Here is a 12,568-nt window from a genome sequence, read left to right as displayed (position 1 = left end):
TATTTGTTCCATTGGTTTGCCATTTCTTTGTTCCCCATTATAAATTCACCTGATTCTGACTGCAAGGGACCAACATTTGTCTTCACCAATCTTTTTCTCTTCACATATGTATAGAAGCTTTTGCAGTCAGTTTTTATGTTCCCTGCAAGCTTCCTCTCATACTCTATTTCCCCCCTCATAATTAACCCCTTTGTCCTCCTCTGCTGAGTTCTAAATTTCTCCTAGTCCTCAGAGTTACAGCTTTTTCTGGCCAATTTATATGCCTCTTCCTTGGATTTAACACTATCCTTAATTTCCCTTGTTAGCCAGTGTCACTAATGCAGAATGGAGAATGTGCAAAAGGAGACACTGATTGGAACTTAATGATTAGCAGATATATCAGACATTTAAAGTTGTGTATGTGATGTGTCAGGTTTGTTCCTCCTGTGTGTGTCGGTAACCCCCCCATAGTGAGTATAGTGACTGTGTGTGTGTAACCATAGTGAGTATAGTGACTGTGTGTGTAACCATAGTGAGTATGGTGACTGTGTGTCAGTGACCATAGTGAGTATAGTGAATTTGTGTATGTGACCATAGCGCGTATAGTGACTGTGTGTCAGTAACCCCCCATAGTGAGTACAGTGACTGTGTGTGTGTAACCATAGTGAGTATAGTGACTGTGTGTCAGTAACCCCCCATAGTGAGTATAGTGAATTTGTGTCAGTGACCATAGTGAGCATAGTGACTGTGTGTCAGTAACCCCCCATAGTGAGTACAGTGACTGTGTGTGTAACCATAGTGAGTATAGTGATAGTGTGTCAGTAATCATAGTGAGTGTAGTGACAGTGTGTGTAACCATAGTGAGTATAGTGACAGTGTGTCAGTGACCATAGCGAGTGTCGTGACTGTGTGTGTAACCATAGTGAGTATCGTGACTGTGTGTCAGTGACCATAGTGAGTATAGTGACTGTGTGTAACCATAGTGAGTATAGTGACTGTGTGTCAGTGACCATAGTGAGTATAGTGACAGTGTGTAATTAACTATAGTGAGTATAGTGACTGTGTGTGTAACCATAGTGAGTATAGTGACTGTGTGTAGGTAACCATAGTGAGTATAGTGACTGTGTGTGTGTAACCATAGTGAGTATAGTGACTGTGTGTCAGTGACCATAGTGAGTATAGTGACTGTGAGTGTGTAACCATTGTTAGATCTCTTAATTTCCAATGAAATACGAACTCCGATTGTAGCTTTAATTTCTTTATTTTTGGCAGAGAGCAACAACAAGTTCTTGGCTTTAAGCCAGGTCTTTGTCCTTCTGAAACCACATGGTCAAAATGGCTGTACTTATACCTGGATCAATTTACAGAAAAGAACTCGCCTTCTTTGACCTGATTGGCTCAATTAATAGTCTTTTAACCTTTTAATTGGCTCGCTACCCAAGGGTCATAAAATGTCAAGTTGATTGATGACTTAATGCAACATGCTGAACTGCATGTCGCAGCCTTGACTTGGGGGTCTGTGAATTTTCACAGTCTGTCTAAATGCAGCCTGTTTGAATTCTCTATCAATCCCCCCTTTTATTCTTTCACAAACTGAATCATAAAACATCAGGTATCACTGGTTAAACATTCTACAAAATAATTTCATACAGGTTAATAGAGTTTCCTTCTAAAATTTGTTGATGTGTTTCGCCACATGTTCAGATTAGTAGCTTCCACACAAATTTACACCAACCAGAGTTCCATCGTGGCCACAATGGAAGTCTGGTTTTAGTAGGTTAATTAACCTTATTCCAATTTAATCCAAATCAATATCTTAGTTCAACCAGTAAACAACCTTCCCTTAAGCATAACATACCCCTGTGCCACGTACAGACGGTCTGCTGGGACCTGCAAGGTGTCTCACCTGCGGGACAGCAGCTACAGCCGCCTGGTCGCAACAACATTTAATCAACATAAACAAACAATATAAAAGTAAAACAATTACAACAAATAGAATTAAACCTTCCACCAATGAAGTTCCTGTTGAACCTAGCCATTCAGTGGCTCCGCTCCACAAAGTGAATGATGGGGGTTGCTTAAGTTTTTCTACCTCCTTTTGGATATGCTTCGCTAAGTGGGTAATTTCTTCGGAGCTATCTGGGATATATGTGCAACACTCAGTTCCGAGTAGGGCGCAAGTACCTCCCTTTTCAGCCAGGATGTAGTCAAGGGCCAGTCTATTCTGTAGGGCTACTGTGCGGATTGCTACCATTTCTGCATTGATTTTAACTAGGGCCTCTGAGGTATCATTGGCTACCCGTTCCACAACGGATGCCATGTTAATGGATTCCCTTGCCAGTTTGGCAGTCCCATACCCAGGGATCAGAATGGCAAAGAACCTCTCTGTTTCTGTGATAGCTCCCTAAGGATGGTGTAAATGTTCCGACAGTGACTTTATATGATACATATAAGGCACAATGTAGGCTAAATAGCAGGATCCCATCCAATTCTGGGGCAGCCAAGGGTAGGCCTTGTGGCCACACACCCAATAGGTGCCATGATATGCAATGAATGTTAGCTGTTTCTTTCTCAGCAACACTCCGGGGCCTGTCCAGGCTTTTCCATCTGTTTTATTCAGAATCCCCGTTACGTTAAAAATTCCCACATCGGCCCAGTTTGGACGGTTCCGTGGCTTGATTATATTATAATTCCGGGAGCAGTTACTATACCCCATATTTTGGCCTCCTTTGATGTTTCTAATCAGACAGACCGATTCCCCCGGTCTTCCTATTCCCGTTGTATTAGTGATAACAAAAAATGGGGGCCGTTTGGAATTATTGTAGCACGGTTGGTATCCCCCTTCAAAGGTAGTCAGATTGTAACCTGCTGACTTCCATTTACATGCCCAGTTTTCCGTATCCTGAAACGCATTGCCTGTATGGTTTTGATTAATTATCCACTCAGCCATTTCCGAGATATTTAAGGGAACTGGCCTCAAGGGAATCCCTCCATTTGAGTGAATAGGAATATGCGTACACACCCAACAACTAGAAATGTTAACTTGTTTGGCATAAATGTATGACATATATAAAAAGGTATTTACATGTAATTCCCTTGCTACCCTACTATTTCCCTTTGGTGCAGAGGGTCAGCTAGTAAGAAGTAGGCCTATGCCTAGAATACCTACAATCAGTAATACAGTAAATGTATACATTTTCGCAAAAAGTAATTGTCCTTATTAGATTTCAGCTTCAGTTACGGGTGCTCATTTAACGTGTGAAGCGTGGATCCAGGCTTTCTTTCCTTGGACTTTAACAGCTGCCTGGGTGGTCAATAACACTTGATAAGGTCCCTCCCACTTGGCACCCAAAGGTTCTTTATGCAACTTTTTCACATACACCCAGACTCCCGGGATGATGTCGTGTCCTCCTTCGGGTGGATTACCCCAAGCTGCCGATACCTGTCGGGAAACAGAACTAATAGCATTGGTTACGTTCTGACAGTATGATAACAAAGTGTCACTCATTAAGTGAACATCAGTTTTCCGTAAATCGATAGTTCCTGGCAGCGACATGGGTCTTCCTGTTATAATTTCAAATGGGCTTAGACCTGTAGTTCTGTTTGGGGTTGCCCTAATGCTACATAGCACTATTGGAATACCTGGGGCCATGGTATTCCTTCTTGGTGATATTTGGCAAGCCGTTGTTTCAGAGTTCGATTCACTCGCTCTACTTGTCCTGATGATTGTGGATGATAAGGACAGTGTAAATCCCACGTAATGTTCAGTAACCTACAGACTTCTTGGCAGACAGCACCTGTGAAGTGTGTTCCCTGATCTGGGTCAATGCTACTCGGGACTCCCCATCGGGGAATGTAATCCTTACACAAGACCTTTGCAGTGTGATTGGCTGTGGCTCTTTTAGTTGGGACAGCTTCTACCATCTAGAGAATCTGTCGACCATGACAAGAATGTTAGTGTAACCTTGGCATGAAGGAAGAGATATATAATCAACCTGCAGATGCTGGAATGGTCCGACAGGGGCAGGGGGCCTCAGTTGGGGCATTACCGTGATGGGTCCAGAATTATTTTTCTGGCAGACCACACAGCGGTCTGTTACCAGCTGGGCATGTTTTTAAAATCCCCGACCCCACCAGCTTTTCTGGAACCGTGCCGTCATCTGTTGTGAGACCAAGTGTCCCCACGAGTGGATCTGTTGGGCTAAAAAAGGCATAAGCGCTTGTGGCGCGACTGGCTTGTCGGTAACTCTTTGTCTCCAGACACCATCTTCACATAGCTTAATTCCTGCCTCAATCCATGTCCATTTTTCCTCTCGGGAGCACTCGCCTTGCATTGTTTGAAGGTCTCGTGTCAGAGTCCTGAGTGCTTCAATCTGCACATCTGTGTTGGTTCTTCTGGAGGAACGCCCTGTGAGGCGGCATCTTTAGCTGCCTGGTCGGCTAGGGCATTTCCCTGTGCTTCTGTGGTATTTTCCTTGGTATGGGCCTTACACTTCAGGATGGACACTTCCTGAGGTAATTGTGTGGCCTCCAGTAAGTCTCGGACTTCTTTTCCATTTCGGATAGGTGTACCATCAGCAGTGAGGAATCCTCTTTTCCGCCATAACATACCAAAGTCGTGAGCGACTCCAAAAGCATAACGCGAATCTGTGTCGACATTAGCTGTCTGTCCTTCTGCTATTCGACATGCTTCTGACAGGGCCCGTAACTCGGCCTGTTGTGCTGACGTTCCTGAGGGTAAACATCCTTTTGCCACTACCTCATATAAGGTTGTAACTGCCCATCCTGCTTTTCTGGTACCATTGTCAACAAAGGAGGAACCATCTGTAAACAGGATGAGGTCTGGGTTGTGCAGAGGCTCCTCTGCTGCTCAGGCTGCTTCTTCTGTTTCTTTTAAAATCTCCACGCAGTCATGCTCTTCACATTCTCCCCGCTCTTGCTCCCTCGATTCTGACATCGGGAGCATAGTTGCGGGATTAACCGGGCTGGCCCGGACGATATGGAGATTAGGAGCTTCCAAAACTGCTGTCCAGCGGGTCCATCTTGCTGCTGTCACCTGAGACATTCTATTCATAGACAGCAAAGCGTGTACGGTGTGGGGACACTTGACAATCAGCTTTTGGTCGAGGACTACACCCGCAGTGGTCATTACCGCTTGACATGTAGCTTCCATGGCCCTTAGGCAACTTCCCCATCCAAGGGCTATCGCATCCAGTTTTGCCGAATAATAGCCAATAGATCTTTGCCGATCCCCATGTTCTTGTGTCTGTATAGCTGTCATATATCCTTCTTTCTCATGAACAAACAGGGTAAATGGCTTACCACTGTCGGGGATTCCCAGAGCCGGTGCCGAACACAAAGCCTTTTTCAAACTCAGGAAGGCCTCTTGCTGTTCTTTTGTGAGGGTGATGGCTTCTTTAGAGGCACGTTTCCCCTTTAAAATATTATCCAATGGCTGAGCAAGCGGTGTGAAGGAGTCAATCCAATTTCTGTTAAAGTTACACAATCCCAAAAAAGACCTGAGTTCCTGAATAGTGGTGGGTTTTTTAGCAGCCTGAATGGCTGCAGTTCTATCCTGGGTAAGTTCTCTCTTTCCTTGTGAAATCTTTTGTCCCAGGTATACAACCTCTTCTTGGGATATTTGTGCTTTGTCGATGCTGGCATTATGTCCTTTCAGCCGAAGGTGATCCAGCAAAGCTCGTAAATCATGTTCATGCTGTTCTTCCATGTTTGAAGCTAGCAGGATATCGTCTACATATTGGATGACTGTGGATGACAGGGGAGGTAATTCTCGCAAATGGCTTTGTAAAGCCATGTGAAATACCGTAGGGCTGTTGTGGAAACCCTGCGGTAACCGGGTCCAAGTATACTGTTGTCCTTGTACAGTGAAAGCAAACCATTATCGAACCTCCGGTGCCAGAGGCACCGACCAAAATCCGTTGGCCATATCTATAACCGAGAAATATTTATGTTCCGGTTTGAGGGCATTAAAAATGGTGGAGGGATCTGCGACCAAAGGAGATTTTTGATCAATACACTGGTTAGCTTTCCTATAATCGACAGTCAAATTCAAGTCTCATTAGATTTCTGTACCGGCCACATGGGGCTATTGGAGGAGCTATGCGTTTTAATAAGCACCGCTTGTTTCTCCAATTGCTGAATAACTGGTAAGATTCCCGCGATGGCAGTTGGACTGATGGGATACTGTTTAGTGCATGGAGGATTGGTCCCAGTAAATGACGCAGGCTCCATCTGGAGTAGGCCACAATCGTTCTTATCTTTAGCCAATATCGGGTGTTCCTTCAATTCTTCTTCCTTCAAAGTTCTAATTGACCATGTCACCCGACCATCCTCGAAATGCAACGATGAATCTACTTGGATTAGAACGTCCATTCCCACAAGGAGTTGATCTACTGGGCCTATCCAGACCGTCGTGGTTAGTTCATGTGGACCCAGCCCTATAAATACCGGTGTTGTCCTTTTAATTTCCATTTTATGGCCCCCAACTCCATAGGCTGTACGTGCCCTACCATCCAACGGCACAAAATCTCCATATTATAGGGGTAAGCATGTTAATTCCGCCCCTGTGTCTAAAAGACAGTCCACACCTTATCGCCCACCCTCACAGTTATATATAGCCCATCTTCCCTTTGTTGTATTAGTGCGAGGAGGGGGGCCAGGGTGGGCTCTAATCGTTTTTTGCTATCCCAAGTAACTCCTTCTGTTGTTGTATTGTCAGTCGCTTAAATGCTTCTATGAGGTCGTTACCTTGTGACAAGCCTGGCTTGTTGGCTGAATTGTATCCCTGGCTGCGTCCTCTTCCCCAGCCACGACCTTTCTGTTTTGCCCTGCACGTCTTGGCCCAGTGACCACCTTTCCCACAATAATGACACTTTCCAGGTAATTTTCCTAATGACTGTTTATCGGAATCCTGGGATTTCCATCCCATAGCCTGTACAGCTCGGACTTTAGCTCCCATATCCCGATCTAATTGGTTACATCGATCCACCAATGCTGCAAAGGTAGTTCCTCTACCTTCCCAGTCCGGTAACACTACCTTAAGCATTTTGAACAGTTCTGGCTTTAGACCTGCCACGAAAGCTGCTTTCAGAGCTCCAAACACTTGTTCATCCATTTCCTCATCCGTATTATTCATACCCGAATGTTCTAGCCACGTGCATCTAAACCGCTCGTCATACTCCAGGACCTCCTCTGTTCCTTTCTGTTGGCAGGCTGCAATTTTTCCCCAGTCTGTCTTAGCTGGACTGAAGGCTTGCAGCCAGTGTTTAATCGCCTCCCATCCTGCATCTAAATCTTGCTCATCCTGCCCCAAAGCTTCTTCTACCTTGTCGTGCAATTTTCTTCCCTGTGTTTTTGGCACCATTATGGTCAAAATTTGCACTCCGTCCCAGGGATGAAGTTGATATATATTTCTTAAGCGGTTCAATTGGTCCCACGTTTTTACTCCCCCTTTCTTTGGATTGGGCAATTCCTTGGACCATTTATCAATTTTCTCTGGGTCTGCCGGATCATGAATTAAGTATTTTTCATACAGCCTTCTCTTTGTTTTTTTGGTTCCGCCCTCATCTGCAGTCTCTTCTGATTTGACTACAACTCGTCTTTTTTTAAACAGGGCAAAGCGCACCCCTAATTCATCATCCTCCGACACTGTATTGTCGGAGGATTCAGAATCTGTATCTATTCCTCGGTCGTGTCTTCGGGTTTGCGCTTTTAATTTATCCAAACATGGGTACCCTGGGAATTGACCAATACATTTTCCTTTTCCTATTACTGTCTCTTGACCTAATGATTTTTTCCATTCTTTAATTTCACCTTTAAGATCTTTAACTTCCGCTTCCAGCTTTTCAAGTTCAAGCTTTTTCTGTCGCAGCTGTGCACAAACTGCTTGCAATTGATCCTTTGTACTGGTCAGTTCTCGATCATGTTGGGAACGCATTATAATTTCATTCCGGTTTCGGATCTGGCCCATAACCGCTAGGGACCATCCAGTTCGCTCTTTATTTTTCATATGGGTCGTTTCTCCCCAGACCCTTTTAATCTCATCCAAGGACCATTGTCCTTTGGAGGTTCCGTACTTTTGTTCGGTCTTAATATAGGTTTTAGATAAATTGAATTGTTGCTCTATGTATTCTTTCAACTGTTCGAGAATTAAATCTAACGAAACCTCAGGTGTTGCCCGCCCACCTTTAACAGTTGTAGGCAATTCTTTGCTCTTATCTCCTGCTGCCATTCGACTGAGTTCTTTACTGGGGTCTCGAGTCGTAGGCTTTGCAGCCGATCAATAGGTCGGTGATTAATTAACTAACACACCGCCGAAGTTTAGACGTCTATGGGACCTCGAGCCGACTACCAACCGGAGGGTTCGCAAACCGGAGGCTTTCGGAATCGCGGAGGAGAGGCGAATTTAGACTTTTGACCGAGAACTTTTTTAAAAGAGGAGTGCTTACCTCAGTATGTAGGTCCGATGTCCAAAATTCAGTTTCTTTCCTCAGCGATCGTGTTCGTGACGCCAAAATTGTTAGATTTCTTAATTTCCAATGAAATCCGAACTCCGATTGTAGCTTTAATTTCTTTATTTTTGGCAGAGAGCAACAACAAGTTCTTGGCTTTAAGCCAGCTCTTTGTCCTTCTGGGACCACATGGTCAAAATGGCTGTATTTATACCGGGTTCAATTTACAGAAAAGAACTCGCCTTCTTTGACCTTATTGGCTCAAATAATAGTCTTTTAACCTTTTAATTGGTTCGCTACCCAAGGTCCGAAAATGTCAAGTTGATTGATGGCTTAATGCAACATGCTACCACTCACTGACTTGTTATCTGTGAATTTTCACAGCCTGTCTAAATGCAGCCTGTTTGAATTCTCTATCAAAGTGGATTGAATGTGAGAAAATGTCGGCTAGCATGTCCGCTGCCACTACTGACAGCCTGCGGGCCATGTTTGCCACTCATGGCTTACCTGATGTCCTGGTGAGCGACAACGGGCCATGTTTTACCAGTGCTGAGTTCAAAGAATTCACGACCCGTAACGGGATCAAACATGTCACATCTGCCCCGTTTAAACCAACGTCCAATGGTCAGGCAGAGAGAGCAGTGCAAATCATCAAGAAAGGCTTGAAGAGGGTAACTGAAGGCTCACTGCAGACTCGCCTATCCCGAGTCCTGCTTAGCTCCCGCACGAGACCCCACTCACTCACTGGGATCCCACCTGCTGAACTGCTCATGAAAAGAGCACTTAAGACAAGGCTCTCGTCTAGTTCACTCTGATCTACATGAACAGGTAGAGAGCAGGCGGCTTCAACAAAGTGCATACCATGAGAGCACAAATGTGTCACGCGAGATTGAAATCAATGATCCTGTATTTGTTTTAAAATCCCTTGGGCGCACAGGTATTTAAGCAGGCTTCACAGCTTGGAGAGGCACTCTGGAGACCTGCAATAAAAGACTAAAGTCACACTTTACTTTGAGCTCACAGTGTTCAGACTGTCTCTTTCTCCATACACAACAACTGGCAACGAGATACAGATCGTGAACCCAAAGATGCAGGGAACAGTGGGCATCCTGGAGAAATTTTTGGAGGGAGATGATTGGGAAACTTTTGTGGAGCGACTCGACCAATACTTTGTGACCAACGAGCCAGATGGGGAAGAGAGCGCTGCCAAACAAAGAGCGATCCTCCTCACCATCTGTGGGGCACCAACGTATGGCCTCATGAAGAATCTGATCACTCCAGCGAAACCCACAGGGAAATCGTACGGTGATTTGTGCACACTGGTCCAAGAGCATTTGAACCTGAAGGAAAGCATTCTGATGGCTGGGTACCAGTTCTACAGCGACAAAAGGTCTGAAGGCCAGCAAGTGGCGAGTTATGTCACCGAGCTAAGAAGCCTTACATGACATTGCAAATTTGATGGATATTTGGAGCACATGCTCAGAGACTTTTTTGTACTTGGCATTGGCCACGAAACCGTACTTCGCAAACTTTTGACTGTGGAGACCCCAACCTTGAGTAAGACCATAGCGATAGCCCAGGTGTTCATTGCCACCAGTGCCAATACGAAGCAAATCTCTCAGCACACAAGTGCTGCTACAAGAACTGTGAACAAAGTGATGTTGTTTTCGAATCATAACGTACAGGGCAGGTCACACATACCTGCAGCTGCACGTCAGCAGATGACTCAGAGTCCACCATCAAGGGTGATGAATGCAAGGCCATTAACACTTTGTTGGTGCTGCGGGGGTGATCATCGTTTCCATTCATGCCAATTCAAAGAGTATGTTTGCAAGGGCTGTGGAACAATGGAACACCTCCAACGAGTGTGCAGGTGAGCTGCTAAGCCTGTTAAACCTGCAAACCACCATGTTGCAGAGGAGGACAGATCCATGGAGGATCACGACGAACCAGAGCCTCAGATAGAGGAGGCAGAGGTACGTGGGGTGCACACATTTACCACGAATTGTCCTCCGATAATGCTGAATGTTGAAATAAATGGACTCCCGGTGTCAATGGAGCTGGACACGGGTGCGAGCCAGTCCATCATGGGCAAAAAGACTTTCGAAAGGTTTTGGTGCAACAAGGCCTCAAGGCCAGTCTGAACTCCAGTTCGCACGAAACTAAGAACTTACACGAAAGAACTGATTCCTGTAATCGGCAGTGCTGCCGTAAAGGTCTCCTACGATGGAGCGGTGCACAAGCTACCGCTCTGGGTGGTACCGGGCGATGGTACGCTGGAACTGGGACGATGTCCGAGCGCTTTCACCCGCTGACGACACTTTGTGTTCCCAGGTCTTAAACAAATTTCCTTCGCTGTTCGAAACAGGCATCGAGAAATTCCAAGGAGCAGAAGTGTAGATCCACCTAATCCAGGGGCGCGACCCATCCATCACAAGGCGAGAGCAGTACCGTACATGATGAGAGACAGGGTAGACATCGAGCTCGACCAGCTGCAATGAGAGGGCATCATTTCACCGATAGAGTTCAGCGAGTGGGCCAGTCGTATTGTCCCAGTCCTGAAGGGAGACGGCACCGTCGGAATCTGTGGCGATTACAAAGTAACTATCAATCGTTTCTCTCTGCAGGACCAATACCCACTACCAAAGGCCGATGACCTCTTTGCAACGCTGGCGGGAGGAAAGACGTTCACGAAGTTGGATTTGACTTCAGCCGACATGACGCAGGAACTGGAGGAATCATCGAAGGCCCTCACCTGCATCAACACGCACAAGGGTCTTTTTGTTTATAATTGATGCACATTTAGAATCCGATCAGCGGCGGCGATAATCCAGAGGAACATGGAAAGTTTACCGAAGTCGATCCCGCACACTGTGGTCTTCCAGGACGACATCGTGGTCACAGGTCGGAACACAGTCGAGCACCTGCAGAACCTGGAGGAGGTTCTTAGTTGACTCAACCGCGTATGGCTTCGGTTAAAACGCTCAAAGTGCGTTTTCCTGGCGCCTGAAGTGGAGTTCTTGGGAAAGAGGATTGCGGCGGACGGCATCAGGCCCACCAACACGATGACGGAGGCAATCGAGAAAGCACCGAGGTCACAGAACGTGACAGAGCTGCGGTCGTTTCTGGGACTCTTGAACTAATTTGGTAACTTCTTACCAGGTCTCAGCACACTGTTAGAACCACTACATGTCTTACTATGAAAAGGGGGTGAATGGGTTTGGGGCAAAAGCCAAGAAAATGCCTTTGTAAAAGCGAGAAAATTGTTATGCTCAAACAAATTGCTTGTGTTGTATGATCCATGTAAGTGTTTGGTACTAGCATGTGATGCATTGTCATATGGCGTCGGCTGTGTATTACAACAAGCTAATGATTTCAGGAAACTGCAACCAGTTGCTTATGCATCCAGGAGTCTGTCTAAGGCTGAGACAGCCTACAGCATGATTGAAAAAGAAGCGTTAGCGTGTGTCTATGGGGTAAAGAAAATGCATCAATACCTGTTTGGGCTAAAATTCTAATTGGAAGCTGATCATCAGCCACTTCTATCCCTGTTTTCCGAGAGTAAAGGGATAAATACCAACGCATCAGTCTGCATCCAGAGATGGGTGCTCATGTTGAACGCATACAACTCCACCATCCGCCACAGGCCAGGCAGAGAAAACTGCGCTGATGTTCTCAGTAGGCTTCCATTGCCCACCATGGGGGTGGAAATGGCGCAGCCCACAGATCTAGCCATGGTTATGGAAGCAGTTGAGAGTGAGCAATCACCTGTCACTGCCCGACAGATCAAAACCTGGACAAGCCAGGATCCCTTATTATCTCTCGTCAAAAGCTGTGTGCTTCATGGGAGCTGGTCCAGTGTTCCAGCGGCGCAAAAATTAAATGTCTATACAGGCAGACTGCCTTCTGTGGGGCAATCAAGTCGTGGTCCCCAAGAAGGGCAGACACATCTTCATCAATGACCTCTGGAGCACCCAGCCAGGCATCTTAATGATGAAAGCGACAGCCAGATCCCACGTGTGGTAGCCCGGTATCGATGCGGACTTCGAGTCCTGCGTTCGCAGATGTAATACAGGCTCGCAGTTAGGCAATGTACCCAGGGAGGCACCGTTAAGTTT

This window comes from Pristiophorus japonicus, chromosome 8 (genome assembly GCF_044704955.1).
Source record: "Pristiophorus japonicus isolate sPriJap1 chromosome 8, sPriJap1.hap1, whole genome shotgun sequence".
NCBI lineage: Eukaryota > Metazoa > Chordata > Chondrichthyes > Pristiophoridae > Pristiophorus > Pristiophorus japonicus.
The sequence above is the reverse complement of the archived record's forward strand: the minus strand, read 5'-3'. Positions refer to the sequence as shown.